General features: G+C 38.0%; 1 protein-coding gene across 1 annotated transcript in view; it reads right to left on the minus strand.

Moving 5' to 3' along the window:
* SCAMP1 (secretory carrier membrane protein 1) overlaps positions 1-2138 on the minus strand; it is a 20514-nt gene extending 18376 nt beyond the window's left edge. The window contains exon 1 of the mRNA XM_010187453.1: positions 2067-2138. The gene's annotated coding sequence lies outside the window, so the exon portion shown is untranslated. The remainder of the gene's footprint in view (positions 1-2066) is intronic.
* Between the last annotated feature and the right edge of the window lie 13631 nt (positions 2139-15769).

The raw sequence follows: 15769 nt of genomic DNA on the forward strand, positions 1-15769 counted from the left end.
TGTTCATGCAAAGTATGCCCTTCTCTTGCATACAAAGCTGGTAGGAAAAGAGATGTGAGCACATGGAATTGTGATCATATCCTCATGACCTAAGCACACTCCTGCAAATGCATAAAATTATGGAATAAATGCTTACTATTCAGCATCCACAAGATATATAGAGAGGAAGGGGAGTATACTGCACTCTTGGCTGAATATAAAATTTATTCTTTCAGTCTTGCTTTCTGCAAGAAAACTTGTGAAAGGTTTTCTCCTCTACAGAAAAAGAGCTGCTCATTCAATAGACAGTTTTTATGTTTTTGGTAGCATCCCATAGGTTACTAATTGAATCAGAGTGTATGAATATAGCACATTGTCCTGGTTTACTAGGACAGGATTTGAGAGTCATATTTCTGTAATTTTCTAAGGACTATAACACTCTGTTGCATGGGAACAAAGTGGTAAGACTTTGCTATTGTTTTTCAACTACGGCTGGTATATGATGCTCAAAGGCTTTAGCAGTCTATAAACAGGTGCTGAGGCTGGGGGAAGCAGAAACCCAGGGTGGTTGACACCAAGCTGATCCCAGGCTGACCAGTTAGTACTATTCATACCATAAACATCACATTCACTATAAATCAGGGAGTTTGCTGCGGATGGCCCTTCTCCCTTCTTCCTTCTTTTTTCTTCCCTCTTCCATGGCTGACATCTCAAGAGGGACTTGTCTACTATCCTGCCCCTGAGGCCTACTCCCACACTGTACTGACTCGAGTATAACTCTGTCTACTTTATATTAATACTGTTATTAATATTAAATTTTATTATAACTTTATTAAATCTATTTCTATGTCAATCCACGAATCTCTTTTCTTTTCCCAACCCTACTCCCCAGGCTGGGAGAAGGCATGGAGTGATAGAACAACTGTATAAATCACAACACACGTATTCAGTAGATCTGAACACTGACTTAAAAGATTTCTTCCATTCTCCCAATTTTTCTGTGAGTGCCATCTCTAATGAGCAACTAAAATTTTTTAAACACGCACAGCTGACTGTTCAAAGCCAGATAACCATAGCCATATACTTCCATTTTCCTTGTCCTATGTGTTCAAATAAGTACACAAGTAATAAAAAAGAAGAGCCCTAGAATTTTTTATTAAACAAGAGCTACTGTCTTTGTAACTTAGGGTCAATACAAAGAAATTTTGAAACTCTTTAAGCTTCAGAAAGATACATCTAACATAATTTGTGATACTGTGAGTTCAGAGAAAAAAAAATTGGAGACTTATTTAATATTATTATAGTTGTAAATATCTGTCTCAAACAGTCGATACAAGACACACTTAAAAACCAAGCTTCTTGCAGTCCAGGATCTTAATATGGTATGAAACTGCACTGTTGCATTGCAAAGGCTCAAATACCAACATTTCCTATCAGCACTACCAGATTTGGCATAGGAAATAAGCCTACATTTGAAAAATACAGTATTTAAATGTTTATAAATTACACTAACAGACAATAATCATCCACACGTTCTGCTAATGTTGCACAAGATCTTCACTATCAAAAGTAACCACCGAAAAATGCTGTTACAGTATGAATTTACTAGACCATTCATTGAATTTTCCCCTCCAATAAATAAGCACAAGATAAATTAGAAATATACAAATTAAAGGCAAAAAAACAACTGTGTTTCTTGGACATAAATTATTCCTTTAACTACTACTTATGGCCTGTGGACTATTATTTAAATGTAATGTTTTTCTTATTCTGAACAGCACTTTTGTTAAGTGAAAGAGAAATCTAAAGCAAGACGCTGGGGAAGCATGCCACAGTCTCAAGCTTTAAAGCAAGTAAAATTCAGAAAGGGTTAAGGACAGAGGGCCACTCTTCCTTAATAGGTCAAAGTTCACCTAAGTAAACCTCCTTCAAATACTTCATGGGACTATCTATCCTTACACATCTTCCATTACCTCTAGCTAGCCCATCCCACATTTTTACAACATCAGCCCCAAGTTCTGAAAACAATACCTCACAAATATTACCTAAATAGATTAACAGCATGATTAAGAAATAAACGTGCTTACTGTTCTTGAATCAGAGAAAGGATTGTACTCGTCTAGCCCTGGAGGAATGTTTCTTGTCACCTGTGTAACAGAAGGATCCTAGAAAACAAAACAGTTCTGTAAATGTATGCACATGTATATAAGCAACAAATCAACATTTACATCATTACATCATACAAAAATCAGCTTTTGTTTCAACCGAAAAAAGGTTTGTTTTCACTAAAAAGCCTGTAAACCAACAGCTCTTTCTCGGTCTTCAAAATTACATCATTCCATTCTGAGCTTCTTATAAACCTAGATTAACACAGCCTAAAAGAAACTCCATCTGTCATGGACTTGATTTATAAGGAAAAAACCTCTCAATAGAGAAGTGAAGAAAACTGTATCCTATGTTGACCACTGGACTCCACAACTAAACACCCAAAAAAACAACAGAAGAGCTTTCTGTATCTCTTGGTTATCCCTACCCAGAAGTACCTCCAACACCTTCAGGAACAGGAAAAGCATTTCAGAAAATTGAAGCTGAGGAAACAGCATCCCATAATGCCAAAAGGACTTCTGGCTCAGCTTTCACCTAAACTGGTAAAACAAAGAAAACAAGCGTATTTTTTTCCTCCAATTAACTATATGCAAGTACCATCCAGCTCACAGTTCATAAACAGGTTGTCTAGTGCAACAGGCACTCACTGTGAGCTGTGTGGCTAGCTCAGCCCTCAGTTGTCTGGTAAGCTCGAGACTAAATGAGGCAGTGCTGCATCATTCAAAGAACCAAAACCTGAGCTAAGCCTTAAAATTCCTCAACAAATGGTATGCTCCAAGTTCCAATCAAACTATTCAGTTGCTTGAGCAAATCACCCAGACAATACAAAGATATGCAAAAGACAGAGCACCTATGAATAAAGAAAGAGATAAAGGGAAACACCACGGCAGACAAACACCTCAGGTGATATTATCCACTTAGGCACATTCCTGCCCACCATCACGTAGATCAGAAAATAAAAACCTTAAGACCAGGGCTGGGAACTGGGAGTCACTTCTCCAACTACTCAGCTGGCATTTGAGAAGACCCTTCCTCCTTGGTTGGGATGTCTGACAAGGTAACTTCCCTGGGACTAAGAGCCCTTACCTGAAGGGATAAGTGAATATCTGGCATGCTTTAAGTTTATAGTTGCAGGTGATTAACACACATGTAGTATTTAGTGTGCTTGCGAGCTGTGACAGTGTGATCCATGAACTGTCTTATAATTAGTCTTATTGTCTTATAATAGTGCAACTCACTAATCTCTTGTGGTTGCAAGAGTGTAGTCTTGCTTTTAAACTGCAGCAGTGCATTTCTTCATTGTATCCGTAAAACCTGCAATACTGGCATATTCAATCTGATGTGTTGTTTAAATAGTTTGAACCCTGCAGCCGAATCTTTTTGCCAGACTATACAGTAAGAAAGACTGCTTGAGAAAGTGATTTCAAGAATGATATATTCCTCTGTGCTAGAGACAGGCATATTTGGTTCTGCAGAAGAGCAGAAGTTTCTACTACCATACAACACGGTAACTTCGTATGAAGAAAAACTGTACTTATTCCATGTGATGCCTGGTTCCACTGCATTGTTTCTGTGCCTTAATTTAAGGTTTTTGCATGTTCAGAAAATAAGAAAGGATTACAGGAAAGTTTTCTTGAAAACTAATAAATCCACTTATTCAACAGGGTTAGTTACTTTATATTTACATAAATGCACAAAGCAAGTGTACAGTATTTTATATATTAATCAAATATACAAAATAGCTATAAATAACTATTTACTTATTTATAACATGTATAGATATATGTATTTTCTTAATTTCAATAATCTCGTTCAACATTCGAAAATAAAATGGAGTTGATGAAGACTGTGAAGAATACAAGTATTTACATTTATATATTTACTTTCATATTTCCTATAAAGACAGCTACATTTAAAAATCTCTACATGAAATATTTGCCTTTTTTAAATAGAGTGATTTAATCTACATTTAAGAAAGCACAGAAACTAGTAAACTACTGAAAAATAAAATCTAAATTCTTTGAATCAGCATTTATTACAGCATTAGCTTAGTCCTGACAGCAGTAACTTAATCTACAGATGCAGTCAACTTATTTACAGCCAGGGAAAAAAAAAACCACAACAACAAAACAACAACAAAACCCACCAAACAAAAAACAGGGCAGAATATCTACCAACTCTAAAATCCTACAGAATTCAGCAAATGAGAATAAGTCTGTTTTTTCCACTGGCTATAGTCTCAAATTTATTAGTATGCAGTAATTAAAAAATGTTTACTATTGTCGAGATTTAGGGCTGATCTGGCCACTAAATGGCTGATAGATGGTCTCTATTAACACTCTCCCCTCCCCAGAAGGGGAAGAGAAAGAGAGTAAGGAAGAGAGACTGTCCTGGTTTTATTGTGGCAGAGATTTTTTCTTTCTCTCATAGTAGCTAGTAGGAGTTTTATTTTGGGTTTGTGCTGGGATTGATATAACATGTCAGTATTTACATTGCTCAAGCTTTATTTTTCAGTCTCTACCTAAACATGTGTTTATAGTCTCTTTTGGTTTGGGGTTGTTTGTTGGGTTTGTTTGGGGTTTTTTTTGGGGGGAGGGTTGTTGTTTGTTGGGTTTTTTTCCCCTTCTCTCTGCACAAGAGTATGGTGGGGGAAGCAAAAGCCCAGGATTCTCTGGGACAGGTGACCCAGAACAGATGATCCAGATGTGATCCAAGCTGACCAATCAAGATGTATTTTGTCCCATAAACTTAACACTCAATATAAACTGGGGAGTTTGCAGGGGAAGACCTCTTCACTCTTTCAACCCTTCCTTCCTTCTCTTCAATCCCTTCTCTTCTACATCATGATAGCACCCAATCTCAGTTCCTGAGGCTTACCCCTTGTGTCACATTTTCGTTGGTGTACGGCCAGTGACTGCTGCTTGTGAGCTAACTCTGACTGCTTTATTATCACTGTTCCTATTCTTGTTGCAGTTCATTAGTATTATTATTTCAGTTCAGTTACCTCAACTGAAATTTTTTTTACTTTTACTCTCCTGATTCTCTTTCCCATCTCACCAGGGAGGGGAGAGGGAGTTAAGCAAGCAAACTGCACAGTGTTCAGCTGCTTGCCAGGTTAAATGGTGACACTGGATTAAACCAGGACAGAGACTTATGGGTTAGAAAAGAAAAGCAGAACACATTTAATGAAACAATAATATAAAAAGATAATAATGTAAATAGAAAAATAATGAAATATATACAAAACCAATACCAAATCCTCTCCCTCTGCCCCAGTGATGATTATGTGACCAGAGGCTCTGCAGAGCAGAGCATTGGAAAAGTTCCAGACTGGACTCAGTAGCAGGTGGGAGCAGGACCCAAGAACTGGATTCAGGAACTAAATTCAGGAACACATGGATTGAGAACTAAAGCAGATGAGCTAGCAGAGATTCGTTCAGACATTTGCCATGGCAGAAGAGGAGAAGAGGAAGAGAATCTGACTCTCATGATCCCTCAGCTTTATAGTGAGTATGGCGTATGTGGGATGGAATACCTTGTTGGTCGGGTTTGGGTCATCATTGCCCATTCCTCTCTGCGAGTGTGACACTTCACTAATGACACCCCAATACAGCACCCATGATGCGGCAGTGGCCTTGATCTCCACAAGCACAAGTATAAGCAAGAGCTACACTTACATACCATACCTAATAGTAACTCTAAACAATCAAGCACTACCAGCTGTAGAAGCAGACACTGTCTGGAAAAATATGCCACTAGTTGCAGAGAGTGCAGTCACTTAGAGGAGACTTAACTCAAAGGCAAAATTACTCAATAGAGAATTAGTTCTATTTAGCTCAAAATAGGACAACTATAAAGAAGTTGAAGACAAGAAAATCATTGCTTCAGAAATTAAAAAACTGTATGTTGTATATTTTAATCAAACTCAAGTGCATAAGCACAGATAAAAACTACCCTTCTGGTCACATAAAATACTACTACCTTTTGCAGAAGCATACATTTAGCTGCAAAACAGTATTTTAATGGCAACTGAAAAAGAATCACCCTTTCTATAAATGTATACAAAACAATGTTTCATGAAACTCAAAATCAGCTTTCCTCCTTTAGACTTATCCCATAATTAGTAATTTCAATAAAGCCACCCTGGTGACAGTCTCCTCCATAAGTTTGCAATATTTTGTAGTTACTATCGTAGACTTGAATGCACTGTTTCAAGTAAAATCTCATGAGGTCTTGCATGAACTGATGGACTAATTCATTGTAACATGTTCTTTCATTAAATGATTGGCACAAAATATTGTCCAGAAGAACAATAAAAACAGGGAAAAGCGTGTGTATGGGGAGACTATTTGTTGTCAGAACTCAACTATCAGTAATTTGAAAAACTGAATTAAAAAATAATAAAAAAGAAGGGAAGAATTAAACCTGATATTTGAATTACATACCAGTATACTAGACTTGTCAGTACAAAAACCAAAAAGATCAACTTAAAATTAATACAAATAAAGACAATTTCATAATTTAACATCCAAGATGGTAGAAAGTTACGGTCGCTGAAAACTTTCACTATGGGCGAGTTCACTCTAGTAAGCAGCCAAGCCTCCACCCAGTTGCTTCCTCACTGCTCTTCCCAGTGAGATGGCAGAGAAAATCAGAAGGGCAAAGGCAAGTAAAAGTTGTCGGTGTCAAGGAGACAACAGTTTAGTAAAGAGGGAGGAGGGGTAGAGGAAAAAAAAGGAAATAAAAAAGTCAACAAAATCCCACAAGTGATGCAAAGGCAATCAATCAATTGCCACCTTCCACCAGCAGATAATCTTGAAACAGCCCCACCACCACTACCAGCACCACCACCATTACTGCTGAGCATGACGCTATATGGTATGGAATATCCCTTTGCTCATCTGGGGTCAGCTGTCCGGCCTGTGTTTCCTCCCAACATCTTTCCTACCCCAGTCTACTCCCAGGGGAAAGCAGAGTGTGAAACAGAGGCAGCCTTAATGCTGTGCAAGCACTGTTCAGTAACAGCTGAAATACTGGTGCCTTACCAGTGCTGTTGCAGTGACAAATCTGAAACACAGCACCATAGGCACTGCTACGAAAAAAAAAGTAACTCCACCCTAGCCAGACTCAGAACACTTATTCTAGCCTCTACATGTTAGTGTGAATTAGCAAAGCATAAGATACTCTATTCTTTGTTCATGCTTTCAGTACGGTGCCCCTACCAGAAACGCTCTCTTACCACTCCGTCTTCCACACAGAAAAATGTTCAGGTATAGACACATACAAAACTAGTGATAGCTAATCATCTTGACGGTGATCTTTATAATCCCTTCCAACCCAAACAATTCTATGATTCTTTCATCTAGTCCAATCCCTCTGCCATCGGCAGGGGCATGTTCCACCACACCAGGTTGCTAAAGGCCCATCCAACCAGGCCCTGAACAACTCTGGGGACGGGGCATTCTGGGCAACCTGTGCCAGTGTCTCACCACCCTCACAGTAAAGGATTTTTTCCTAATACCTAATCTAAATCTACCCTCTTTCACCTTAAAACCGTTACCCCACATCCTATGACTACACTCCCTGATAAAGAGTGCCTCCCCATCGCTCCTGTAGGCCCCCTTGAAGTATTGGAAGGCTGACATGAGATCTTCCCAGAGTCTTCTCCGGGTTGAACAACTCTAACAGCCTAGCCTCAGAGGGACAGTGCTTCAGCCCTCTGATCATCTTTGTGGCCCTCCTCTGAACTTGCTCCAACAGCTTGATGTCCTTCTTACGCTGGTGGCCCCAGAGCTGGATGTAGTACTCCAAGTGGGGTCTCAAGAGAACAGAGTAGACGGGGAGAATCACTTCCCTCAACCTGCTCGTCACACTTTTTTTGAGGCAGCCCAGGATATGGTTGGCTTTCTGGGTTGCGAGCACACACTGCTAGCTCTTTTTGAGCTTCTCCTCAACCAAGTCTTTCTCCTCATGGCTGCTCTCAGTCAATTCTCTGCCCAGACTGTATTTGTGCTTGTGATTCCCCCTACCCAAGGGCAGGACCCTGCACCTGCCCTTGTTGAACTTCATGAGGTTGGCATAGGCACACCTCTACAGCCTGTCCAGGTCCCTATAGATGGCATCCCTTCCTTCCAGGGTGTCAACTGCACCACACAGCTTGGTGTAGTCACAAACTCGCAAGGGCGCACTCAAACCCGCTGTCCGTGTCCCTGACAAAGATGGTAAAAAGGACCCATCACAATACCAGCCTCTGAAGAACACCACTCATCACTGGTCTCCATGTGGACATCAAGCCATTAACTGTAACTCTTAGTGCAACCATCCAGACCATTCCTTATTTGCTGACTGTCAAATCTATGTCTCATCTATTTAGAAACAAGGATGTCACATAAGACAGCGTCAAATGCTTTGCACAACTCCAGGCAGAGGACATCAGTTGCTCTTCACTTATTTGCCAACACTGTAACCTCATCTTAAAAGGCCACCAAATTAGTGAAGTCATGTTGGCCGTCACCAATTGTCTCCTTATCTTCCATGCAAACTAATGAAACAGCATGCCTATGCTATTAAAACTCAAATAGCACTTAGTACTTTCAGTTAAATTAGATGCTTAAAAAGTACATTTAAACACTAAACTTCTGTGTTTGAAAAGTGCAATACTAACGAAATAACTCAGCCCAATTGTGCCTGTGAAAGACAACAAATGCAATTATTTGAATAACTATAACACCAGGCTCATGAGACAGCCACTGAACAGCAGCAGATTTGGAAAAGAAAAAAAAAAAAAAAACCCCAGGGCTCAAGAACCAGCCACTGAACAGCAGCAGATTTGGAAAAAAAAAAAAAAAAAAAAAAAGGCAGGGAAGAGTGGTCAAGTCAAATTCAGAAGAGCAATCTATATTTAGAAATACAATATGCAAAGAGCATTAAATATCTGATGAAAGAAAACCTCTTTTCTCTAAGTGTTTTAGAGAAGACCAGGAGAAAAAAGTTTCTCATATCTCTTCACATAGCTATTGTGACATTCTGACACTCACAAACAACGAACGTATGCTGAGCCAAACAGCTTATGACATCCAAAGTCTTAGTACTAGAAATAAGTTGTTTGCTGAAATACACACAGTCAGTAAAGCAAAAAATCCTTCATCAGAAGTCCACTCTATTTATGAAATAACAATTGCTGTACTTCTGCCATTTGTTCCTATTATTTGCAAAAGTAGCAGCAGCTCTGAAAAAAACCTGTATGACTCAGAGGACATTCAGTATCAGCTCTACTTAAGAAAAGTTTCATTAGCTAGCAAAAAAAAAATAAATCTTATAGTTGTATTGAAAAACACAAATTGAACCCCACCATGGTAAGCAGCATTCAAATTCTGCTCTCAGAAAACCTCAATTACACAGTCCGGATTTCCACAGAGGTTTTTAGCCTGATCTCTTCCACAAAGCAGAAAGACTGAAGAAGTAGTAAATTGGAGGTCACAGGAAAAGAAGAGTAACCTCACAGGTGAGCGAGGCAAGTACTAGCCTGGAGATCTGCATCTCTCCTGTACTTGTTCACTGAGATCTTCTCCAATGCTAGAATTATCCTCAGCATGGAAAGAAACAAGCTCTTCATAGTCTGGGTGCCCAGGTGTTGGATGCTACAAATTATTCTAAATACGGACAGTGCATTGACAACTGATGCCAACAGGAGCTGCACTCAGTATTTCAAAACACTACTTAGGGTATTTCTGAAGAGATTAGACCTGACATCCTAAGGAACACAAAGAATTATTTTGAATCATTTACCTTACACTCGTTGCATCTCATTTTAAAAACTGAGCAAATGCCAATTCATCCAAATACAGTGAGGAAAAACACTGAAGCACTGATACTCACTGCGCAGAATAATAAAACATTGAGTTCAGAAGTTAACTGGGTTTGAATAATGAACATGAACAATAAATGTTGTGCAGGACCACATACTCAAAGAAGTGGCATTTAAGTGAATGTTATAAAATTTCTATGCTGCATGACATGTATATTCTAGCGGTTAAAAACAGTGAAAACTAGTATTTACAGGAGTAAATAAATCTATGCTGGCAGAATTTATTTTTATGTATTTGACATTCCACCCAGATAATAAAAGTTAAAATGCATTAGTTTTTAATTTATTTTTATTTTTTTTTAATATTAAGAAACACAAAAAAGCTATAAAGACAAGTTGCAATAGGTGATATCTAGGCAATAACACAAAGCAGCAGCATGGCTGGAACCGTCAAATATCCAGAGACTTCAACTTGCTGCATGATTTAAGTGATTAATAACTGGATTGCTCTTTGCAAATACAGAAGACTGGGAAATTCTTGGACAGATTTTAAATATCTGGTGTCAGCCACTGAACGTAGTAACTGTAAAATGCCCGGTCCAATCTCAGACTGAGAAAGCTATGTCCTGGTGGAGCAGTTCTGCCTGAATTGGACCTGCTCTTGCATTAACTCCTTGCCACAACGTCGTATGCCTCAGATATCCAGCCGGTCCCGGTCCCTGCTCCTTTAAGTGCTGATCCCTTTAATTCTCATCTTGTCCAGCTCCTTGTTCCCTCCTCTCAATTGACAGTTCCTACTCCAGCCCCATCTCACTCAAACTCCTGCCAGTTCAGCCTTCTGAGTTTCTGATCTTTTTATTTATTAGCGATACAAATCACAAAACACAATTTAAGAACAGGCCATTTTTTGTACTCAGCTGCTGTAGCAATTTGTGCATTTAAATAACACAGTTATTTCAGATCACATTTTCAAGATCTTAATTAGTTCAGGAGACTAGAAACTGAGAAACCAGCACAACTTTATTAACTGTTTTCCATCTAATATTTCATTTTACCTGCTTCTTGTAGTGTCTCTCCTGTAATGTTAATCTCAAAAGCAATGATTAGCATCACACAAAAAACACACAACATATTCATATCTCATATTGGCAAGAACACCTATAGAACTATTAAAAATATCTCCTGTGCCAGGTTAACAAATTATGCTCACATCACTCATATACAGATAAAAATAATCAAATGCCCAGTTACCACAGAGGTTGTACAAACACAGTTAATTACAAGTGAGAATGTTTAAAATGGAGCAGAATAATTCGTTCTAAGCCAGGTTTTACAGCTTTCAGAAAAAAAAATAAAATTAAAAGGAACAGAGACCTCTGTTGTCTAGGAGACCAAAACCAGTCATCAGCTAACAGGTTTCATTAATGAAGAAGAGATTAGCATACATAATCCCATAATATTTTGAAAAACACCACGAGCTAAGTTTACACTGTTAGTTGCGATTTTTAGTTCTTTTAAGTGAACAGATAGTAGTAAACTAGGAATCATCCTCTCCAAACTGTCCTTCAGGTTGCTAAAAAAGTTTTCACTTTTGAGGTACGCCCATTCTTCTACCAAAAACAGCCAAAGCATTTATCCTACACACAAATAATTTAACATGGAATGAGAGAGGTAAAAAAACACAACAAAACAAAAACCAAACAGGCTAAAAATATAACAACGATAATACGTGCTTGTGTTCCCCTTTTTCCCTAAGTGGAACTAAGTAAGTGACATCAGTGCTCTGCACAGAACATTTAATTTATTTCAGTATTTTTCAGTTTGCTCCCAGGGACCAGCAGAGAAGTAAAAGCACTATCTTATTACAAAGGTCAAGAAACAGGGTTTATAAATACACAGTCTAAACAGTGATTTGGATAGAGATTATAATGGGTTTACCACACATCAGCAATTGAAAACAAGAATTTAAAATAAAAATCACATGATCTCAGCAGAAAAAAAAAACAACAACAAAACTGTTGGAAAGAGAAACAAAGAAAATGCACAGAATACTTTTACAAGAAAAAGAACAGGGGGAGCAAAGGTAGCTACTGAGGAAATGGGAAAACAAGACAAATTTTTAACACTTACTGACAGGGGCAAGTAAGCAAGACAACTAAATATCTTCCAAGACTTGGATACCAGAAATATTGTATTTAAAAAGAATACAATAATCATGTTGCTTGGAAAAAGCATGAAACTGAAATGCTGCACTTACAAGTGGCAGAATTTATTTTTCCTTTTTTTCTTTTTTAAATTTACATGGAATTCACAGGACAGCAGCAAAAATATATGAATAAACTGACAGAAGTACAGTTGGTTAGTCTTAGGAAAAAGAGACTAAGGAGAAACAATACATTACGAACACAAAAAATGGATTTTAAAATAAGAGGATTAATTATTTTTAGTGAATGAAATCAGAAGAAGAAAACATAGAAAACATCTTACTAGTTACGTAGCTCCTTAAGTACAGCCACAGGAAGAACAAGCTACTGAAAATGACTGCAGAAATTTTAATTTCTGACCTTAGTTATACTTTAAACTCAAGGGTTAAGAATTATCTCTTAATGACTGCAGTAGTTGCAATCCAAGACGAGAAAACAGTTCTCCTCATCACAAAAAATCTTAAAAGATGAAGTCACTTTATATTCTCAATAATTCACTGTATCAATCCTATCACCTCCTTCCTCAGACACCGACTACCCTTCAGCTCTGCCACCATACAGTTTTTCTCTTTTACTTCAAGATTCCCACAAATAAGTTTATCCAAGTTAACTGCTTTACCAGACGCTGACATCAACCAGCCTTCACTTTGCGAACTTCTTTGGCATTTACTGTTCCACAGCCACCTTTACCTAGCTATGTGTTTTACTTGTTGTAATTTGTGCTTGGAAGGAAGTTCTCAGAAAGCAAAAGAGGCACAAGTCCAAATTTATCCTCAAAACTATTCAACATGCTTAGCAAAGATGTTATTCCTTCAAAAAACTGACTGTATATAGAATGGAAGCAGCAGCCAGATGTCTACCCAGACTGAGTCCAGACTGGTGAATCCAGCCTGGGGAAATAATGAGATTAAATCCAAGTATCTAGCAAAGACAATCTTGATCAACTAGGATTTCTTATCTCCACCACTCCTACTGAAAAACTTTGTTTTGCTACATGAAAAGGATAAGCTTTTTTCAAGTTAAGCTCTCCATTGATTATCACAACTTATTTCCTATACCCACTTCATACTGGCCTTTTCTAAATGTGAATAACGCTAACTGCACAGATTCCAGTAGGAAGTCATCCTGCAGCTTGGGTTTGTGGTTTAGTTTTGGTTTGGTTTTTTTTAGTTTGTTTGTTTGGTGGTTTTTGGTTGGTTGGTTGGTTTTGTGTTTTTTGGATTTGGGGATTTTTTTTGTGTTTTGTTTTTGTTTTTGTTTTTTTAATGGTAGTTGTTGTACTTCCTGGTCTCTGCTGAGTACTTCCTAAGACCACAGAAAATTAAGCAAAAATGCAACAAAAAATATGCCTGAAACTATGCCTGTTGGTCAGAGTTTTTTGATTTCTTGATCAAAGAGAAAACTATGCATCTCACTTTTCATAAATGAGCTCCGGAGAGCAATCAAAGCTACTGCTCTTTTAACGGCAACTCTCCATATGATATACTTTGCCCTCACGAGCATTTCTGGGGATAGATTTCTGACAAAGCTTAACTTTTGAGAAAAAAAAATGTATTTGGCCAGCAATGGATATCACAGCTTTTTTTTCCTCCTGTGTTAACTGTCAGGCTTCAGCTGACATTAGGACCTGACTCTTGGAAAAGAAGATAACCTGCACGCGAAGGATGTGTTTTTCAGTCCCGTAACACTCTCCATTCAGCCAGATTAAGACTCTGGAATTGCAATTTGCACATGTTCAGTAAATATTTGGTATAAAACAAACACCTAAACTTCGCAAAGACTTCCACCACGTACATGTCACAACAGGTTGCACATGGAAAAGTTAAGCTCCAAGAAGCTACTAACATTTTGATGCAGCATCCAACATTGCCAGTTCTTCATGCTTGCTTGCTTTCTTCATCATCCCAGGCCCAAGAATGAGTAAAGGTACAGAAATTTCACAAATAGCAAGAAAACTGAGATTTCATGTTTCACTACCCTAATAGTACATTAGCGGTATAAACAGTTTAAATTTAACAGTATAAAGGAAGCTTTAATGTACTGCACAATAATACATTTTAAACTATGATTAAAACCCACTTACTACAAGAAAGATGTGTCCCCAAAGATTAATTCCTTCAGGTGTTACACGTGTAATGACTTAAAGGCAAAAGACAGACTCTTTCTGTACTAGTAATAATAATAGTAATAATTTTTAAAAACTGAGTAACCACTACAACCGTTCCTTCACAATTTCAACTTTAACATCTCATTCACTGACCAGCCATATCCCTTATCCCTTAACAGAATATTCAAAAGACTTTCTCTCTAGCACTGACAGAGTACAATTATTAAACTGGATAGCACAACAGTAGCCAACTGGGGTTTCTTATACTTGGCTCTCAAGCAGTGGGCATTATTGCGCGACATTATCTCAGTGAAGCAGAGCTATGGAGGGTTCTGAGCTACTGAGCAAGGGAAATTCCCTGCTTCTGAAACCAGAAAGAGCTTCAGAGGCTCACAAGGCCTTATTATTATAGGCATTATCCTAGAGCCTGCATCAGTTCCATCTTGCAGTGGAGTACTGGATGCCTCACAAAGCATCATCTCCATTTCATAGCTATTCTCAAATCTTTCTCCTTCCTTAGCTCTGAAATTTGTGTTATGTTCCTCTTTGTAACATCAAATCTCAGTATATAGTGCAATAATAACACAAATGCAATATGTGCTAACACTTTACTGAAAGTCTTGAAAAAATGCAGCTATAACTGATAGTGAACATCTATTAAAACACCGCACAGTTTTAATACATTACAGTGCAGTCACAACACTGATGAAGTGTACTCTTGAAAGCTAAATACCATGCAGGACATGTAAAGGGCAAGTCCAGTACCATGATGTTCAGCAGTAAATTATGCAAGATTTATGGGAAATTATACAGTTTGAAGTAACGAAGGGACATAAGGTAATAAATTCAGAAAAATATTTGTATTTTATATCCTTCACTAATTTAGAGACAGACAACTTAACAGAGTATATTTCATAGTCATACAAAAGAATTAAAACTCAGTTATGCATGTAGGCATACTAGAAAATTTTTGAATTCTAATGCACAAACACCGCAGAAACACTACAAGTAATTAGGGTCCCAATCCTTCAAAAATAATTCAGAGTTCTCTTTCTTCCTGTAAGTTTCTATCACTTTAGCTTCACTTGAGCAATCAAGGTGTAAACTGTATAGATTCTGCTGCCACACAAGTTAGCAGACATCTGCACTATTAGCTTAACCGTCAAACCTCCATCTTGTACTTTCTGCCAAATCAGACAGAAGATTTATCTGTGCTCATGTGATAAAGTGTAATATCCAAATTAGGACTTGAACTACCTCTGCAATAATTTTAAACTCTAAAATACACTTAGCTCTAGTGACTCAAGTAATCCTGTGACCTCACTGGGGGCAATACAAGTGCCTGGCACCATTTTGAGAGAACCTGGAGCATCTCGGACATTCACACAAGAATGGCAGTCACGACAGAACTACAAAATATCCATGTCTTTTTGGCACTACAACTCTAAGCTAACCACAGTCTGGACACCTAATCCCACCCAAAGAAACCACTCACATAAGTAACTTTACATACATTTGAGGGTTACCATGACTGGGGCCTTCCACACTAAAACTGAACAAGACATA

Source organism: Mesitornis unicolor, unplaced genomic scaffold (assembly GCF_000695765.1).
Source record: "Mesitornis unicolor isolate BGI_N332 unplaced genomic scaffold, ASM69576v1 scaffold27166, whole genome shotgun sequence".
Classification (NCBI taxonomy): domain Eukaryota; kingdom Metazoa; phylum Chordata; class Aves; order Mesitornithiformes; family Mesitornithidae; genus Mesitornis; species Mesitornis unicolor.